This window comes from Bubalus kerabau, chromosome 17 (assembly GCF_029407905.1).
Source record: "Bubalus kerabau isolate K-KA32 ecotype Philippines breed swamp buffalo chromosome 17, PCC_UOA_SB_1v2, whole genome shotgun sequence".
NCBI lineage: Eukaryota > Metazoa > Chordata > Mammalia > Artiodactyla > Bovidae > Bubalus > Bubalus kerabau.
The window spans coordinates 53,817,182-53,831,973 of NC_073640.1; the positions used below are offsets into that span (position 1 = coordinate 53,817,182).

The 14,792-nt window shown below is 46.4% G+C and overlaps 2 long non-coding RNA genes across 6 annotated transcripts in view; one reads left to right on the forward strand and one right to left on the reverse strand.

Moving 5' to 3' along the window:
- Positions 1 to 3,667: 3,667 nt before the first annotated feature.
- On the reverse strand, positions 3,668 to 10,358 carry LOC129631115 (uncharacterized). Of its 3 annotated transcripts, XR_008703901.1 has the most exons (4): positions 10,229 to 10,352; positions 9,321 to 9,425; positions 5,735 to 5,841; positions 3,668 to 4,649 (listed from the first exon to the last, which is right to left on the reverse strand). It is a non-coding gene; the product is annotated as an uncharacterized LOC129631115 (long non-coding RNA). The 3 variants fall into 3 exon arrangements; XR_008703902.1 differs by lacking the exon at positions 9,321 to 9,425 and having other exon boundaries at positions 10,229 to 10,358; XR_008703900.1 differs by lacking the exon at positions 10,229 to 10,352 and having other exon boundaries at positions 9,321 to 10,049.
- The window catches only part of LOC129631114 (uncharacterized), a 32,508-nt gene continuing 28,045 nt past the window's right edge, over positions 10,330 to 14,792 (forward strand). The window contains exons 1-3 of one of the 3 annotated variants that reach the window (XR_008703898.1): positions 10,330 to 10,928; positions 11,643 to 11,753; positions 14,570 to 14,721. This is a non-coding gene — a long non-coding RNA (uncharacterized LOC129631114). The remainder of the gene's footprint in view (positions 10,929 to 11,642; positions 11,754 to 14,569; positions 14,722 to 14,792) is intronic. The other 2 variants (XR_008703899.1, XR_008703897.1) reach the window with 2 other exon arrangements.

Below are 14,792 nucleotides of genomic sequence, written 5' to 3' on the forward strand. Positions count from 1 at the left end.
AGTCGCGTTCGACTGTGACCCCATAGACTATATAGCCGGTTAGGTTCCTCTGTCCATGGAATTTTCCAGGCAAGAATACTGGAGTGGGTTGTCATTTCCTTCTCCAGGGGATCTTCGTGACCCAGAGATTGAACCTGCATCTCTTGCATCTCCTGTGTTGGCAGGCAGATTCTTTACTACTGTGTCACCTGGGAAGCCCCATATATATATTATATATATATATTTTTAGTATACATATTATTATAATATATATCAGACACTGGTATGTATCTGGTACATGAATATTGCTTTGACTTTCATTTTCTTTTCCATTAAGAGTTTGGTTCTTTTCCTTCCTTGTTTTTTTTTTCTAGGGGTATAGGTGATTTACAGTGTTGTGTTAGTTTCAGTTATACCGCAAAGTGAGTCATACATATATCCACTCTTCTAGATTCTTTTTCCATATAGGTCATTACAGAGTACTGAGTAGAGTTCCCTGTGCTATACAGAACGTCGTTATTCCTCATCTATTTTATATATAGTCGTGTGTACATGTCAACCTCAGTCTTCCCGTTTATCCCTCCCCTCCTTACCCCAGGTAACCATCAGATTGCTTTCTACATCTATAATTTTATTTGTTTTGTAGATAAGTTCATTTGTACCCCTTTTTCATTTCTTGGTGTGTTTTAGATGCTTTTGGTTAGATAAAAAAGTAAACATAATCTATTAAGTGGGAGAAAACAGTGGCAAATACAATATGATATCACTTACATGAGGAATCTAACAAAATACCACAAACTAGTATATGGAACGGAGAAGGCGATGGCACCCCACTCCAGCACTCTTGCCTGGAAAATCCCATGGACGGAGGAGCCTGGTGGGCTGCAGTCCATGGGGTCGCTGAGTCGGACACGAGTGAGCGACTTCCCTTTCACTTTTCACTTTCATGCACTGGAGAAGGAAATGGCAACCCCCTCCAGTGTTCTTGCCTGGAGAGTCCCAGGGACGGGGGAGCCTGGTGGGCTGCCGGCTATGGGGTCGCACAGAGTCGGACACGACTGAAGCAACTTAGCAGTAGACTCTGTGCGACCCCATAGACGGCAGCCCACCAGGCTCCCCCGTCCCTGGGATTCTCCAGGCAAGAACACTGGAGTGGGTTGCCATTTCCTTCTCCAATGCATGAAAGTGAAAAGTCAAAGTCAAGTCGCTCAGTCATTTCCGACTCTTAGCAACCCCATGGTCTGCAGCCTACCAGGCTCCTCCGTCCATGGGATTTTCCAGGCAAGAGTACTGGAGTGGGGTGCCATTGCCTTTATATGTAACAAAAAAGGGAATGTCCATCTCTGGGCTTCAAATGTGCTTCCGCTGAGCTTCCAAGGGCCTGAGATGTGTGAGGAAGTGACACTAACTAAGACCACAGCGGAGGCTGAAGAGGAGCCAGAGCCAAGGGAGGGGAGGGGAGCGCGGCAGAAGAATCTAGAACACGAGGGCACAGGATGAGTAAGAATGAGGAAGACTGTGGTAGGCAGAGCAAAGAAGGATCTAGAAAAGCCGGGAAGCGGCACGAGTTTAGGGGGCAGGGAAAGAAGAGCGGGTACTGCCCTCACGGAAGGGAAGGGAAAGCGGGCTCAAGTGAGGGCGGGGCTGCTTGTGCAGTTTCAGTTCTTGAGGCAAAAAGAGGCCTCAGTCACATCTCCCGCTGTTGGAACTGCCAGCCTCCAGGCCCGCCTTCGGAAGCACAGAGCTTGTTGGGGTCCACAGCGTCCACACTTCCCTTCCCAGAACCGTCCTTATACTTTGAAGGCTCCTTGATGGCGTGGAGCTTCTCCTTCCCTCTGTTCTCGCCCAATTCTCTCCCTTGCCCGGGGCCCCGTGCACCCCTGACTCCTCTCAAGGCCCCATGGCTCCTCGCCCTCCCAACAGGTCGGGATCAGCCGGCCCCAAACTCCCAAGTTGGCACCCCCAGGGCAGATGCCCATTAAAGGTTCATCTGGCAGACCCCCTCTGTTGACCAGATCCCCAGATAGAGTGGGCAACTTCCTGGCCAGCCAGGTGCCCTTCCCCAGCAGCCTGGGGGACTCTGCTGAGTAAGAGCATCCAGTCCAGGACATTACGGAAAATTTTCTTACCTCCTGTGTGAGAAATTTAGCCGGCACCCACTCTTGGACTTCCAAGACCTTGTCCACGATCAGCAAAAGAAATGAAGACATGGCGAAAGCTCGAGTTGTGGGTGTTCCTCTCAGAACACACCCTGAATTTACGTCCTCCGGCAGACGTCGTGGGAGGTGCCCACTTCACAGAGGAAGCCCAGGGGGCGGGGTTTTCAGAGAAGAGCTCCATGCCAATCAATCAAGGCCTTGGTGCGGGAGATCTGTGGGTTGAGTGTGAGTGTGTGTGAATATGTATCCATATATGTCTATTTGTGTGTATGTATGTAGCTATGTGCCTACATACGTGTGTGTACACGGGTGTGTGTGTGTCTGTGTATTTGTGTGTTTATATCTATTTGTATGTGTGTGTGTGTATGTTTGTATGTGTTTTGCATCTGTTTGTGAAGGGAGTTAGCGACACGCAGGCACAAATCTCCTGGCACAAAGGAGTCCCAGGGAAGAGGAGTGGGTGGAGAAAGGGTCCAGGAAACCAGATGGAGAAGGAGATTGGAATCTTTTGGGGCTAGAAAGGCAGACTTTGAGCAGGAGTTGGGGGATGTCAGGACCCTGGAGGAGACAGAAGTCTTGAGCTGAGGGTGCAGACGATTCAAAAAATGAAGGACATGAGGAGTGGGGATGGGGGCCAGAATAGGGTTCCTGGACTCCAGCCCTGGGGAAGTAAGGGAACGGCTTGGGGTAGGGCCTAGAATGTAGGACAAGAGGGCAGGGTTTCCAGGTTCCAGCTGGAACCAGGCTGAGAAGGGCAGGGTTGCTCTCAGAGGGGGTCTGGTTGGGGCCTCCAGCGTCTGGGGGAAGCCCTGCAGGAAAATGAATGTCCACGTGGGGGCGCCAAACGTTCTTCCTTGGAGTTTGAGAGACGGTGAAATGTGTGAGTAGGTGAAACTGAGGCCACATGGAGGCTGAAAAGGATCCAGGACCCAGGGAGCGTAAGGTATAGTGGGCAGAAGAATCTAGAATACAAGAAGTGGGAAGGGGAGGAAATGGAGGATGGGGCAGGCCTAGGAGTGTGCAGAGCCCAGAATGATCTAGAAGAGCGGGGGAAGGGGGACGAGTTTAGGGGGCAGGGAAAGAAGAGAAAGTTGCTGTCCTGGGGATGGGAGGGGAAAGTCGGGGTGAGGAACGACTCTGCAGAAATGAGATTACTTGTGTAGTTTCTGTTTTTCAGGCAAAAAGAGGCCTCAGGCGCATCCTGCCCTTTGGAACCGCCAGCCTCCCTTGGGAAGCTCAGAGCTTGTTGGAGTCCACACCATCCACATGCTTCCCTTGTGGGGGAGGTCCTTCCACTGGGAGGGTTCCTCTGTGGTGCAGAGCTCCTCCTTCCCTCTGTTCTGACCCTATTCTATCCCTTGAAGACTGGCTCCCGGGCCCTATACCCTCCACACTTCTCTCAAGGCTGCCCTGGAGCCTCTGGGCCCTCTGCTCATATGGGGGGCTTGCCTCCCAAGCTCCCAAGTCTACACTGTTCAAGCAGTCTGAGCACGGGTTGGAAAAGAATTTCCAGACACAGGGCATTTCAGACGGGAGTGAGTTTATTAAAAACAAAGAGCAGAGAGAGAGTGGGCACCGCAAGCGCAGCTGGCTGACAACTGCTGACAGACCAGGGAGAGTTGACAGCGTTCATGAGTTAATAGCCACCTTTTGTAGCCTTAAAACAAAGAAAATTCCTGCTGAAAGGTTGGCATTAGGTGAGTGGCTGGGATGCTCTAGGGTGTTTACTGGAGTGGTCATCTTTGCTGAATTGGGAGTCAGGCAGCTTTTTAGTTACTATTAGGGGGTTTTTCGGAGAAGGCAATGGCACCCCGCTCCAGTGTTCTTGCCTGGAGGATCCCAGGGATGGGGGAGCCTGGTGGGCTGCAGTCCATGGGGTCGCTAAGAGCCGGACATGACTAAGTGACTTCCCTTTCACTTTTCACTTTCATGCATTGGAGAAGGAAATGACAACCCAATCCAATGTCCTTGCCTGGAGGATCCCAGGGACGGGGGAGCCTGGTGGGCTGCTGTCCGTTGGGTCGCACAGAGTCAGACATGACTGAAGCGACTTAGCAGCAGCAGCAGCAGCAGCAGGGGGTTTTTGGCAACAGTTATAAAGTGGGACAGTCAGCTTTCGAGGTGACTTTGGTTCTGGGCTCTGCTTCTGTGGCCTTGGTGCAAGACCTCACACCTGTGCCCTGGGGCAGGATTCAGTGTTCCCCCCTCTTATTAATGGGCCAAATCTTTGGCCCCTTTATACCCTGCTCATGTCTAACTACCTGCCTATCCTCTCTTGCGATGTGGGGACCCGAGTCATTGGGGAAAGGGGCAGAAACTGCTCTGGCTTCTTCCTGCTGGACAGGAGGGTCGTGGGGTCCTGGTCCCAATGCCCACACTGTCAGGGTGCATTTTTGGAGAGAGATGAGCGTCTGTGGAATGAGAAAGCCGCTTGTTCTCGTGAGGTCCATGTGTCAACCAGCTTGTTGCATCAGCATCTGGAGATTTTATTTGTATTCTAGAAGAAACAAACTTAACAAGAAGGTTAGAGATACACGGCCTGAAGATTAATACAAGTAGAAAAACTGCCGAGGGGCCTAAAAGAGGGGCTAGTCAGGAGAACCAAGGCCAGACATTGGTCTGTGATGTTGGGGCTTCTCTAGGTATGAGAAGATGCAAGAATTGGGGTTCATGAAAATCTTTACTTGAAAACGTCTATCTGAAGGCCTGTCCTGCCAGTTTTTCTTAGAGCACAGAACGCCTCATTCATGATTTCTACCCTGAATTCCTTTCTGCCGGTGTAGAAAGTCAGCCACTATAGTGGCTCCTGATTTCATCTTTGTAGAGGCAGATGGCAAGTGCCAGCTTCCAGCCTCAGACTCCCTTCATGGCCATAGATTTGAGCATGGTTTTGGGGGCATATTGTGATCACTTTGTCCCATGATGTTAGGAATGCTCGTCTAGTGAAGATAAATTAGGAATGCTCATTCCCAGGTCTAGTGAAGATGTTTTGATTGTCCACTCAATGTGCTGTTACTGGACTAGGCTACGAAAGTAGCAAAAGTCCTGGATCATATCTGCCTTACTAGTAGTCTCTTATAGTCCATGACGGAGAAGGCAATGGCACCCCACTCCAGTACTCTTGCCTGGAAAATCCCATGGATGGAGGAGCCTGGTGGGCTGCAGTCCATGGGGTCGCAAAGAGTCAGATACGACAGAGCGACTTCACTTTCACTTTTCACTTTCCTGCATTGGAGAAGGAAATGGCAACCCACTACAGTGTTCTTGCCTGGAGAATCCCAGGGACGGGGGAGCCTGGTGGGCTGCCGTCTATGGGTCGCACAGAGTCGGACACGACTGAAGTAACTAAGCAGCATAGTCCATGAAAATATTCCGTCTTTTTGCTTCTTCTCATACCTAGAGTTACATTATTATAATCATTGATCTCATATGGAACTATAGATCATCCTTCTACTAGAGACTCAGTCACACCATTGGTAATATAAAAGACAGCAATTCTGTAAAATAGGCAATATAGAAAGCAGTATAGCTAGCAGTAATAGTAACATCACAAGTAAGAATTTAAGAGCTTCTATTAGGGGTAGCCCAGTATTTACCTTGTCGTCTGACTTAGTTTGTTGAGTGACTATAAGCTGGTGTTAATCCTCTGGTTGTAGATCATGGAGCATCTGCTCTTTGTCCAAAGACTGATCATGAAGTTAGCCTTCAGAAACAAACTTAGAATGTCCTCTTATGAATTTAATTAAATTTTATAACAACAAATAATTATTTCAGAAGTGAATCTTAGTAAACACTAACCTTAATTAACAGAAGTAGGATTTAATATTCAGTGAGGCAAATTTTTTCCTACCATTACTCTAATTTTTATTAAACACAGCCAAGACTAATTTGCTTTTAATATGTTTGGTCCATTGACTGTAGATGTCATAGGTCTGTCATCAGTTTTTGTTGAGGTGGATTTTTTCTTCTAGAGGGCCCCACTATGTTTTGAGATTTCTTTGAGACAGGCTTTTTATTTACCTATAAGGTTGTTCGGATGTCTGGCTCTAGGTGAGTGATCACACCATCATGGTTATCTGAGTCATGAAGATCCTTTTTGTAGAGTTCTTCTGTGTATTGTTGCCACCTCTTCTTAATATTGTCTGCATCTGTTAGTCCATACCATTTCTGTCCTTTATTGTGCCCATCTTTGCATGACATGTTCCCTTGGTATCTCTAATTTTCTTGAAGAGATCTCTAGTCTTTCCCATTCTATTGTTTTCCTCTATTTCTTTGCATTGATCACTGAGGAAGGCTTTCTTATCTCACCCTGCTATTCTTCAGAACTCTGCATTCAAATGGGTATATTTTCATGACCCAGATGACCATGATGGTGTGATCACTCACCTAGAGCCATCTTGGAATGCGAAGTCAAGTGGGCCTTAGGAAGCATCACTACAAACAAAGCTAGTGGAGGTGATAGAATTCCAGTTAAGCTATTTCAAATCCTAAAATTTGCTGTGAAATGATGCTGTGAAAGTGCTCTACTTAATATGCCAGCAAATTTTGAAAACCCAGCAGTAACCACAGGACTGGAATAGGTCAATTTTCATTCCAATTCCCAAGAAAGGCAATGCCAAAGAATGTTCAAACTAGCGCACCATTGCACTCATCTCAATCGCTAGCAAAGTCATCATCAAAATTCTCCAAGCCAAGATTCAATAGTACGTGAACCAAGAACTTCTATATGTTGAAGCTGGATTTAGAAAAGGCAGACAAACCAGAGATCAAATTGCCAGCATCCGTTGAATCATTGAAAAAGCAAGAGAGTTCCAGAAAAACATCTACTTCTGCTTTATTGACTATGCCAAATCCTTTGACTGTGTGGATCACAATAAACTGTGGAAAATTCTGAAAGGGATGGGAATACCAGACCACCTGACCTGCCTCCTGAGAAATCTGTATGCAGATGAAGAAGCAGCAGTTAGAACCGGACATGGAACAACAGACTGGCTCCAAACTGGGAAAGGAGCCTGGCGTGCTTCAGTCCATGGGGTTGCAAGGAGTCAGACACGACTGAGCAACTGAACTGAACTGATTAACGTAATAGTGAATATTTCCCAGTTTACATGAGCCTGAAACTCATGTAGTTTACTTTTTCTTGAATTCAGAATCGCTTGATTTATAAGCGCTTACTTTAGTGTATGTATTTTAGTCGCTCAGTTGTGTCTGACTTTTTGCGATCCCATGGACTGTAGCCCACCAGTCTCCTCTGTCCGTGGAATTCTCCAGGCAAGAATACTGGAGTGGGTAGCCATTCCCTTCTCCAGGGGATCTTCCCGACCAGGGATTGAACTTGGCTCTTCTGCATTGCGGGCAGATTCTTGACCATCTGAGCCACCAGAGAAGCCCTACTTTTCTTTAGGCCAATTAAATAGAGCTCATTGACAAATTAACCTCAACAATATTATCCAAATCAAAGACACACACTGAGGCATGCATATTATCTGGACAGACAGAGATCTCATAGTTTTCCACTTGAGATTTAAAATATCTCTTTGCCCCTTTTTCCCCCTTGGCTTGAAGTTCTACTAATTTGCTCTCAGCTGGAGTCTCAGGCAGAGTGGGCTGTGTATCTCAAGGACATGAAAAGAGTTAACTTCAGTTTTTTTCCTAGGAATGTTTTTGCTTCTCAGGCAGGGTCAGAACTCCAAAAACAAAGTATCTTAACAAGCCAGCTTTTTCCTAATTGCACCTGCAAAAAGAAATAGTTTTGCAATGTCAAAAAGATTTCATTTTAGCCAGTTTTTTTTTTTTTCTGGATTCTAAAGAATATCATGGCTATATTGTCTTTTTCCTTTCTGTAGTCATGGTCTTGTAACTTAAATTTTTAAATTGGAGAGTGTTCAAATTCACATTGGTGCTGGTCACAGGTGCGGATTGACTGATAAGGTGTTTTCCCAGCAGGGATTGTTCCTCTGGGATGGCGGGATCTTGGTTTGATTAGAAGAATCTGAAGGAGTAAGGGAACTTGTAGGAATAGGGGAAGCTTGGTTCTGTTGCCACTTCCTTCTCTCCTACCCCACTGCCCCAAGAGACAGGAGGAGTTAGAAGGGGATTCTTTAGAATTTTAGAAGAGTTTTTTCCAGGCTTTTGATTATAGGAAAAAGTCCTGGACCAGGAGACCTGGTGGAGGGAGAGACAGAGCAGGATGAGGGGATAGGGCAGCAGCAGAAAGACATATGCGGCGTGAGCCCCTTAGATCTGGAATCTGACTGAGTGCCATAAACTTTTGAGCATAAGGAACATCAAAAGAGATCAAATTGGAGGATTGTGTTGTAATTTAGTGGGCCACGAGGAAGCCATTTTTCTTGGTTCCTCAATTTGTACTGGCTCCAAGTTTTGTTGCAAAAGAAAGTGACCCTTTTCTTCTTAAGATTTTCAGGGTCAAATTTTTTTTTCCATTTCTTCAGAATACAGCCTAGAGGTGAGTCTGAGGGAGGGTCTCAAGACAAACCTGAGCCCATTTTTAGAATGGGGTACCGAGAATTCACTGGCCACAGAAGGCATTCCAGCTGTCCCAATGAAGGCTCTGCGAGTGACGAGGCACCGTGTGGCTAACGACCCAAATGGCCCACCATCCCAGCAACTGCGTCCGACAGTGAGAGATCACCTCTGAATGTGTGACCACGAGTGGCACAAAACCGCGTGGCTAGGCACCAGCCTAGGCCCAAACCGCGGAAAACACCTGGCGACTAGGGTCGGAAAGGACGGAGAGAGTGTTCCCGGAACAACCGTGACTCGCCTTTTGAGAATCCTCTGACACGTGGAAGGCATTCTTTGGAATGATTCAGAGGCTACTCCTAGGCCCCTGTAAATTAAATCATGACAGAGGGAGGGAAAGTGAAAGAGACAGAGAAGACAAGCTGAGGGCTAATCTGCCATTTACACCTGCTAGGAGGTGGTGGCCTGGGCAATGGGCTCAGTGTCTTGCTTGAACCAATACGGCACATACAGTGCACGGAAGTTGTCTTAGGGGCAGAAGCTCTGATAGCCTGATCTGTTCCATGACTCCCTTTATTCTGCCACAGGTGTCTTCTAGCGGCAGGCACCCTAGTGGCTTTTAAATGCCTGACCCATGCCAACACAATATTGATTTGCCTAGTCCTCAGTTGGAAAGGAGTAAAAAAGAGAGACCCTCACCCATTTGGGCGGTAACTGCTGGGGCACAGCAAGCAGTGGGGCCTTCGGGACACACCAGAGGGTGACGCTGGTCAGAGTTCCTCAGTTGCTTCCACAGCCACTTGCCTGTTCGCAGAGGGCCCAAGGAAGAAGGAAAGAGGAAAGGAGATTGGGGGAGGGTCCCCTGAGAGCAATCCCCATAGGCCACCAGATGTTGAGGCAGTATGAGCATGGGTTGGAAAAGAATTTCCAGACCAGAGCACTTGAGAAAGGAGTGAGTTTACTAAGAACAAAGAGCAGAGAGAGAGCGGGCACTGTGAATGCAGCTGGCTGTCAACTCCTGACAGGCCAGGAGAGTTGACAGTGTTCATGAGTGTTCATGAGCCAGCTTTTATATCAAGACAAAGAAAATTCCTGCCGGAAGGTTGGCATTAGGTGATTGGTTGGGATGCTATAGGGTGTTTACTGGAGTGGGCATCTTTGCTTAATTGGGAGTCTGGAGGGTTGTTAGTGATTATCAGGGCCTTTTGACAAGGCTGCAAAGGGGCTCAGTCAGCTTTGGTGGTGACCTTGGTTCTGGGCTCTGCTTCTGTGGCCTTGGTGCAAGACCTCACACATGTGACCTGGGGCAGCACTCAGCAAGTTCCTCTTTTTAAAATATTTATTTACGCATTCGGCTGTGGTGGGTCTTAGTTGTGGCACACAGGCTCTAAAGCTCGCAGGCCCAGTAGTTGCGGCACGCAAGCTTAGTTGCTCCAGCGTGTGGGATCCTAGTTCCTCGACCAGGGATCTAACCCACGTGCCCTGCATTGCAAGACTGATTCTCAACCACTGGACCACCAAGAAAGTCCCACAAAGGAAGTTCCTGATGCACCTCGGAGTGTCCCGTTAATGCCTAATCTCAATGTTGATTCTAAACCGAGTCTTACCCCAGAGAAGGCTGAGAACCTTGTCTGCCTGCTGTTCCACTCCCCATTGGAATCATCTGGATAATTGCCAGCAGTTGTCCTTAGTCAGGGGCTTCCCAGGTGGTGCAGTGGTAAAGGTTCCCCCTGCCAATGGAAGGAAACTCAGGAGATGTCGTTCAGATCCCTGGGTCGAGAAGATCCCCTAGAGGAGGAAATGGCCACCCACTCCAGTTTTCTTGCCTGGGAAATCCCATGGACAGAGGAGCCTGATGGGCCACAGTCCATGGGGTCACACAGACAGAGGAGCCTGGCAGGCTACTTTGTGTAAGAAACGCACACACACACTCTCTGCCTGTCTCTGTCTCTTTCTCTGTGTGTGTCTCTCACTGTATCTCTCTCTTTCTGTCTCTCTCTCTGTCTCTGTCTCACTCTGTCTGCCTCTCTCTCTCTCCCTGTCTCTCTCTCCCTCTGTCTTTCTCTTCTGATCTGAGGAGGAGGAGGACTGTGCCCAGGAAAACATTCGCTTCTCATTGGAGACACAGCAGATGCTCCGTGCAGATGCTGCTGTTGTCTCTGATGCTGCAGCTGGTGTGGTGATGGCGTCTCTGTGGGCAGAACAGGTCTCAGGACCCAGTCCCTGTAACTACAGACTCAGGAGCCCCTGGTCCATCCTGAGTAACTCTTACCTGCACAGAACTCTGGAGCAAAGAGCACGAGTCAGGTGAGTGCTTCTTTATGCTCCACCGCTGAGCGAAAAACAGAAGGGTCTCCAACAGGAGAGAACCTTGGAGCTGTGTTTGTCCACTGACGTTGGGCAGGACACGTGCTGACCCTGCCCCGTTGACCACACCCCGGCTCCGGCTGGATGGAGGGATGATTGGGGAGCAGAGAGTGGGGTTTCCAGTGGGGCTTTACTGAGCAAAAATTCAAGTGAGATTTTTTTTTTTCTAACATAAAAGGTTTTATGGGATTTATTGACGGTACCATATAAAACCTAGCTTTCTGGAGTCCCTGGGAATTTTCAGGTAATTATAATTCAGAGGAGAGCTCAGAATGAATGAATGTCTGTATTTCCTCTGTCGTGAGAGATGCTGGGGGAGAGAAGGAGGGGAGGCCCCCTGTGTGCAGAGACGGAGGGCAGAGCATCTGTGAGTGGGTAAGGAGAGCAGTGCTCGTCCTCACACAGCTCTCAGCGTATCAGGAAGACAGGGGACAAAGGAGTAAAAAACAAAGTATGAATTTTGTTTTGAGACTAACAGAGCGGCTTGGTCGTGCTGATTGAGGATGACCAGCAGGTGTGTCTGGGCAGGTGAAGCCCGCTGGGCTGGACTGGGAGAAGGAGCGAGGAGAGTGAAGTGGTGGGAGGGGGGTTCCAGGAGGAGGGAGAATGTGAATCGCTGGGATGAAACCAAAACGTGTTTCTTGCTTTTTCAAGGGCAATTAATTCAGCCGGATCTAGAGAGGAACAGAAGACAGGATGGAAGTGAGCTGCTGAAAGTCTTAGGTGCCTGACAGAAGGTTGCCCTCCCACATGTCTCTACCAGTGGTAAGTAATGAAACATTTTCTTCTGAAAGAGAAAAAAAAAAAACGAACCTCTTGGTTTCACTGTTCTGTTTTATTAGTTCTCTGGTCTTTATTTCATTTACTTCTGCTCTGATTTTTAGTATTCCTTTCCTTCTGCTAACTTTAGGCTCATTTCTTGTCTTATTGTAGTTCCTTGAAGAATAAAGTTAGCTTGTTAAGTATAAAGTTAATTTGTTAACAAGTTAGCTTGTTAATTTTCCTTTACAGAAAATGTTATTTATTTTAAATTTTACGGGAAAACCCCCAAACTTCTCATTGTCAGTAAATAGAGACAAAGCATGAATACAGGGCTAGAATAACACCCACAGAACCTGAATGTGTCCAGAAACAAGTAACAGTAAAGTGCTGCTTTCTTTCTGGACTTTTCCCCCAAAACCTAATTAGTTCACCTTGAAAAATGCTTTGTATTCTAATTTGTATTTATGTTGGAGATCTATATAAGAAAGATCTTGCTGTTTTGGAAAACTTGAAAAACAAGTTTAATATGTAGTCATTTTTACTGTAGTGGTCAGTTCTGTTAGATGTATTCTTATTGTTATGCTATAGAGCAGCAGTCTCCAACATTTTGGGGACTGGATTTGTGGAAGGCAATTTTTCCAGGGACTGGGGAAGGGGATGATTTCTGGATGATTCAAGTGCATTCATAACAACTGGAAAAACTGTGCTGATGGGCACTTAATATTCAACAAGTAACATTCACTTAATTTTTACCATTCTGAGGGTTTTCTAGTTTTTTTCCTGTTTATGGCTCCCCTTGCTGAGCAAATGCTTTTAAAGTCAATGAGACCCCATTTGTTTAGTTTAGTTTTCCATTACTCTAAGAGGTAGACCAAAAAAAGTTGTGATTTATGTCAAAGCATATTATACCTATATTTTCCTCAAGAGATTTGGATTAGTGGCCGTCTATTCAGCTCTTTGATCAATGTGGAGTTTCTTTTCTCTCTGGAGTGTCCTAATTTCATTCCCTTTTTACTTGAGAAACCTCCGCGCTGTTCTGTGTGCTGGCTGTTAGCATCGACATTGCCAGCACCGCTGTAGGAGGGTTCCCTTCCCTCCACAACCTCCCCAGCGTTTATTGGTTTTAGACCTTTTGCCGATGCCCATTCTAACCTGTGTGAGGTGATACCTCATTGTAGTTTTAATTTGCATTTCTCTTAAGATTTCACAATGCTGAAATATGTACATGTGATTTTTTAGAAAACAGTGAGAGTCAGACTGAACTCCCGAGATCGTCCTCTTGACAGTCTGCTCTGTTTTGCGTTCTTTCTCCGTTACCAACCCAGGGACATTTGTTGAGGGCTGTGTATTTTACTGACAGCCCCACAGACGTGGTGAATATTACGTGCCCATGAGAACAGGTTTTTCAGTTGTTGTTACCAACAGCGGCCACAAGGCGGCAGCACTTCTTAGTGCGCCACTGTTTTTCTTTTGTAATTTAGCGTCTATTTTCTATTGGAGAAGAGCTGATTTCCAACGTTGTGTTTGTTATAGGTATACAGGAACTTGGTTTAGTTATACATGAACGTTTATCTGTTTTTTTTTTTTTTTCCAGATTCTTTTCCTATATCGGTTCCTTCCATGTGTTCAGTAGACTTCTGTGTGCTAGTCACTAGGTCCTTTTGGATTCTCTAGTTGATAAGTACTCAGCTCAGTTCAGTTCAGTCGCTCAGTTGTGTCCGACTCTTTGCGACCCCATGAATCGCAGCACGCCAGGCCTCCCAGTACTATGTGTATGTTAATCCCAACCTCTTAATGTCTCCCTTCCCCTACCTTTTTTAAAAATAAAAATAACCATAAGTGGGTTTTCTAAGTCTGTGAGTTCGTTTCTGTTTATAAATTAGTTCATTTGAATGAAATGACAGATTCCACCTGTAAGTGACAAGACATTTCTCTTTCCCTCTCTGACAGACTTCACCCAATATGATAAATCTCTTGGTCCATCCATGCTGCAGCCAATGGTGAATTTTCGTTCTTTTTGATGGCTGAGTGTATTCCAGTGTACAGAGGACACTGTTTGTTTAATTTTTCTTCATTTCTCTATGGATGGACATTTTGGTTGATGCTGTGTCTTTGTTATTGTCAACAGGGCTGCCCTGAAAAGAGGGATGCATGTGTCATATAAAATTAATCTTCCTTCCGGATCTAAGGCAAGGAGTGGGCTTGCCAGATCATGTGGTAACTCTATAGTTAATATTTAAAGGAACCTCCATACTGTTTTACTTCATGGCTGCAGGCCACCCATTTACTTCCCGGCCCACAGTGTAGGATTCCCTGTTCCCCTCGCCTTCAGCAACATTTAATCTTTGTAGATCTTTGAGAAGATGGACATTCTGAGGGGTGTGAGGTGATACCTTGTTGCCATTTTGATTTGCATTTCTCCAGTAACTAGAGATGCTGAGCATCTTTTTTGGTGCTTTATGGCCACCTGGATGCCTTCTCTGAACAAACGTCCACTTAGATCTTTGGCCCATTTTTCTACTGGGTTGGTTGTTTTTTTGGTATTGAGCTGCATGAGCTGATTGCATGTTTTGGAGAGAAATTTCTTGTTTCTAAATTCAGTTGCAAACATTTTTTCCCCCTCATTCCCAGGTGTTTTTAAGTTTGGTTTATGGTTTCCCTTGCAATGCAAAAGCTTTTGAGGTTAGAGGCTCTTTCTTGAGTTTTGTTTAAGTTTTCATTATTTTAAAAGTGGATCTGTTAGGAGAAGCATGCTGACGGAAACCACCCACCCTGGCCAGGTACCATAGTAACTATTTGCATGAATTGTTTTACAACAGGAAGTCCTGGTAAGGAACATGGAACTTATAAGCCACTACCAACCAGAAGAATTCAGGAAAGGTCAAAAGGAGACACCACATATCTGACCACCTCCCAGAATCCTTCTCGCTGTCATCCATCTTGGCTGAACAAGGCATGCACCACCAGGAAGGTCTGAGTCAGAATGATTGGCTACAGACAACCCGGAAACTAATCCCATCACCATAACACCCGAGACTGCAA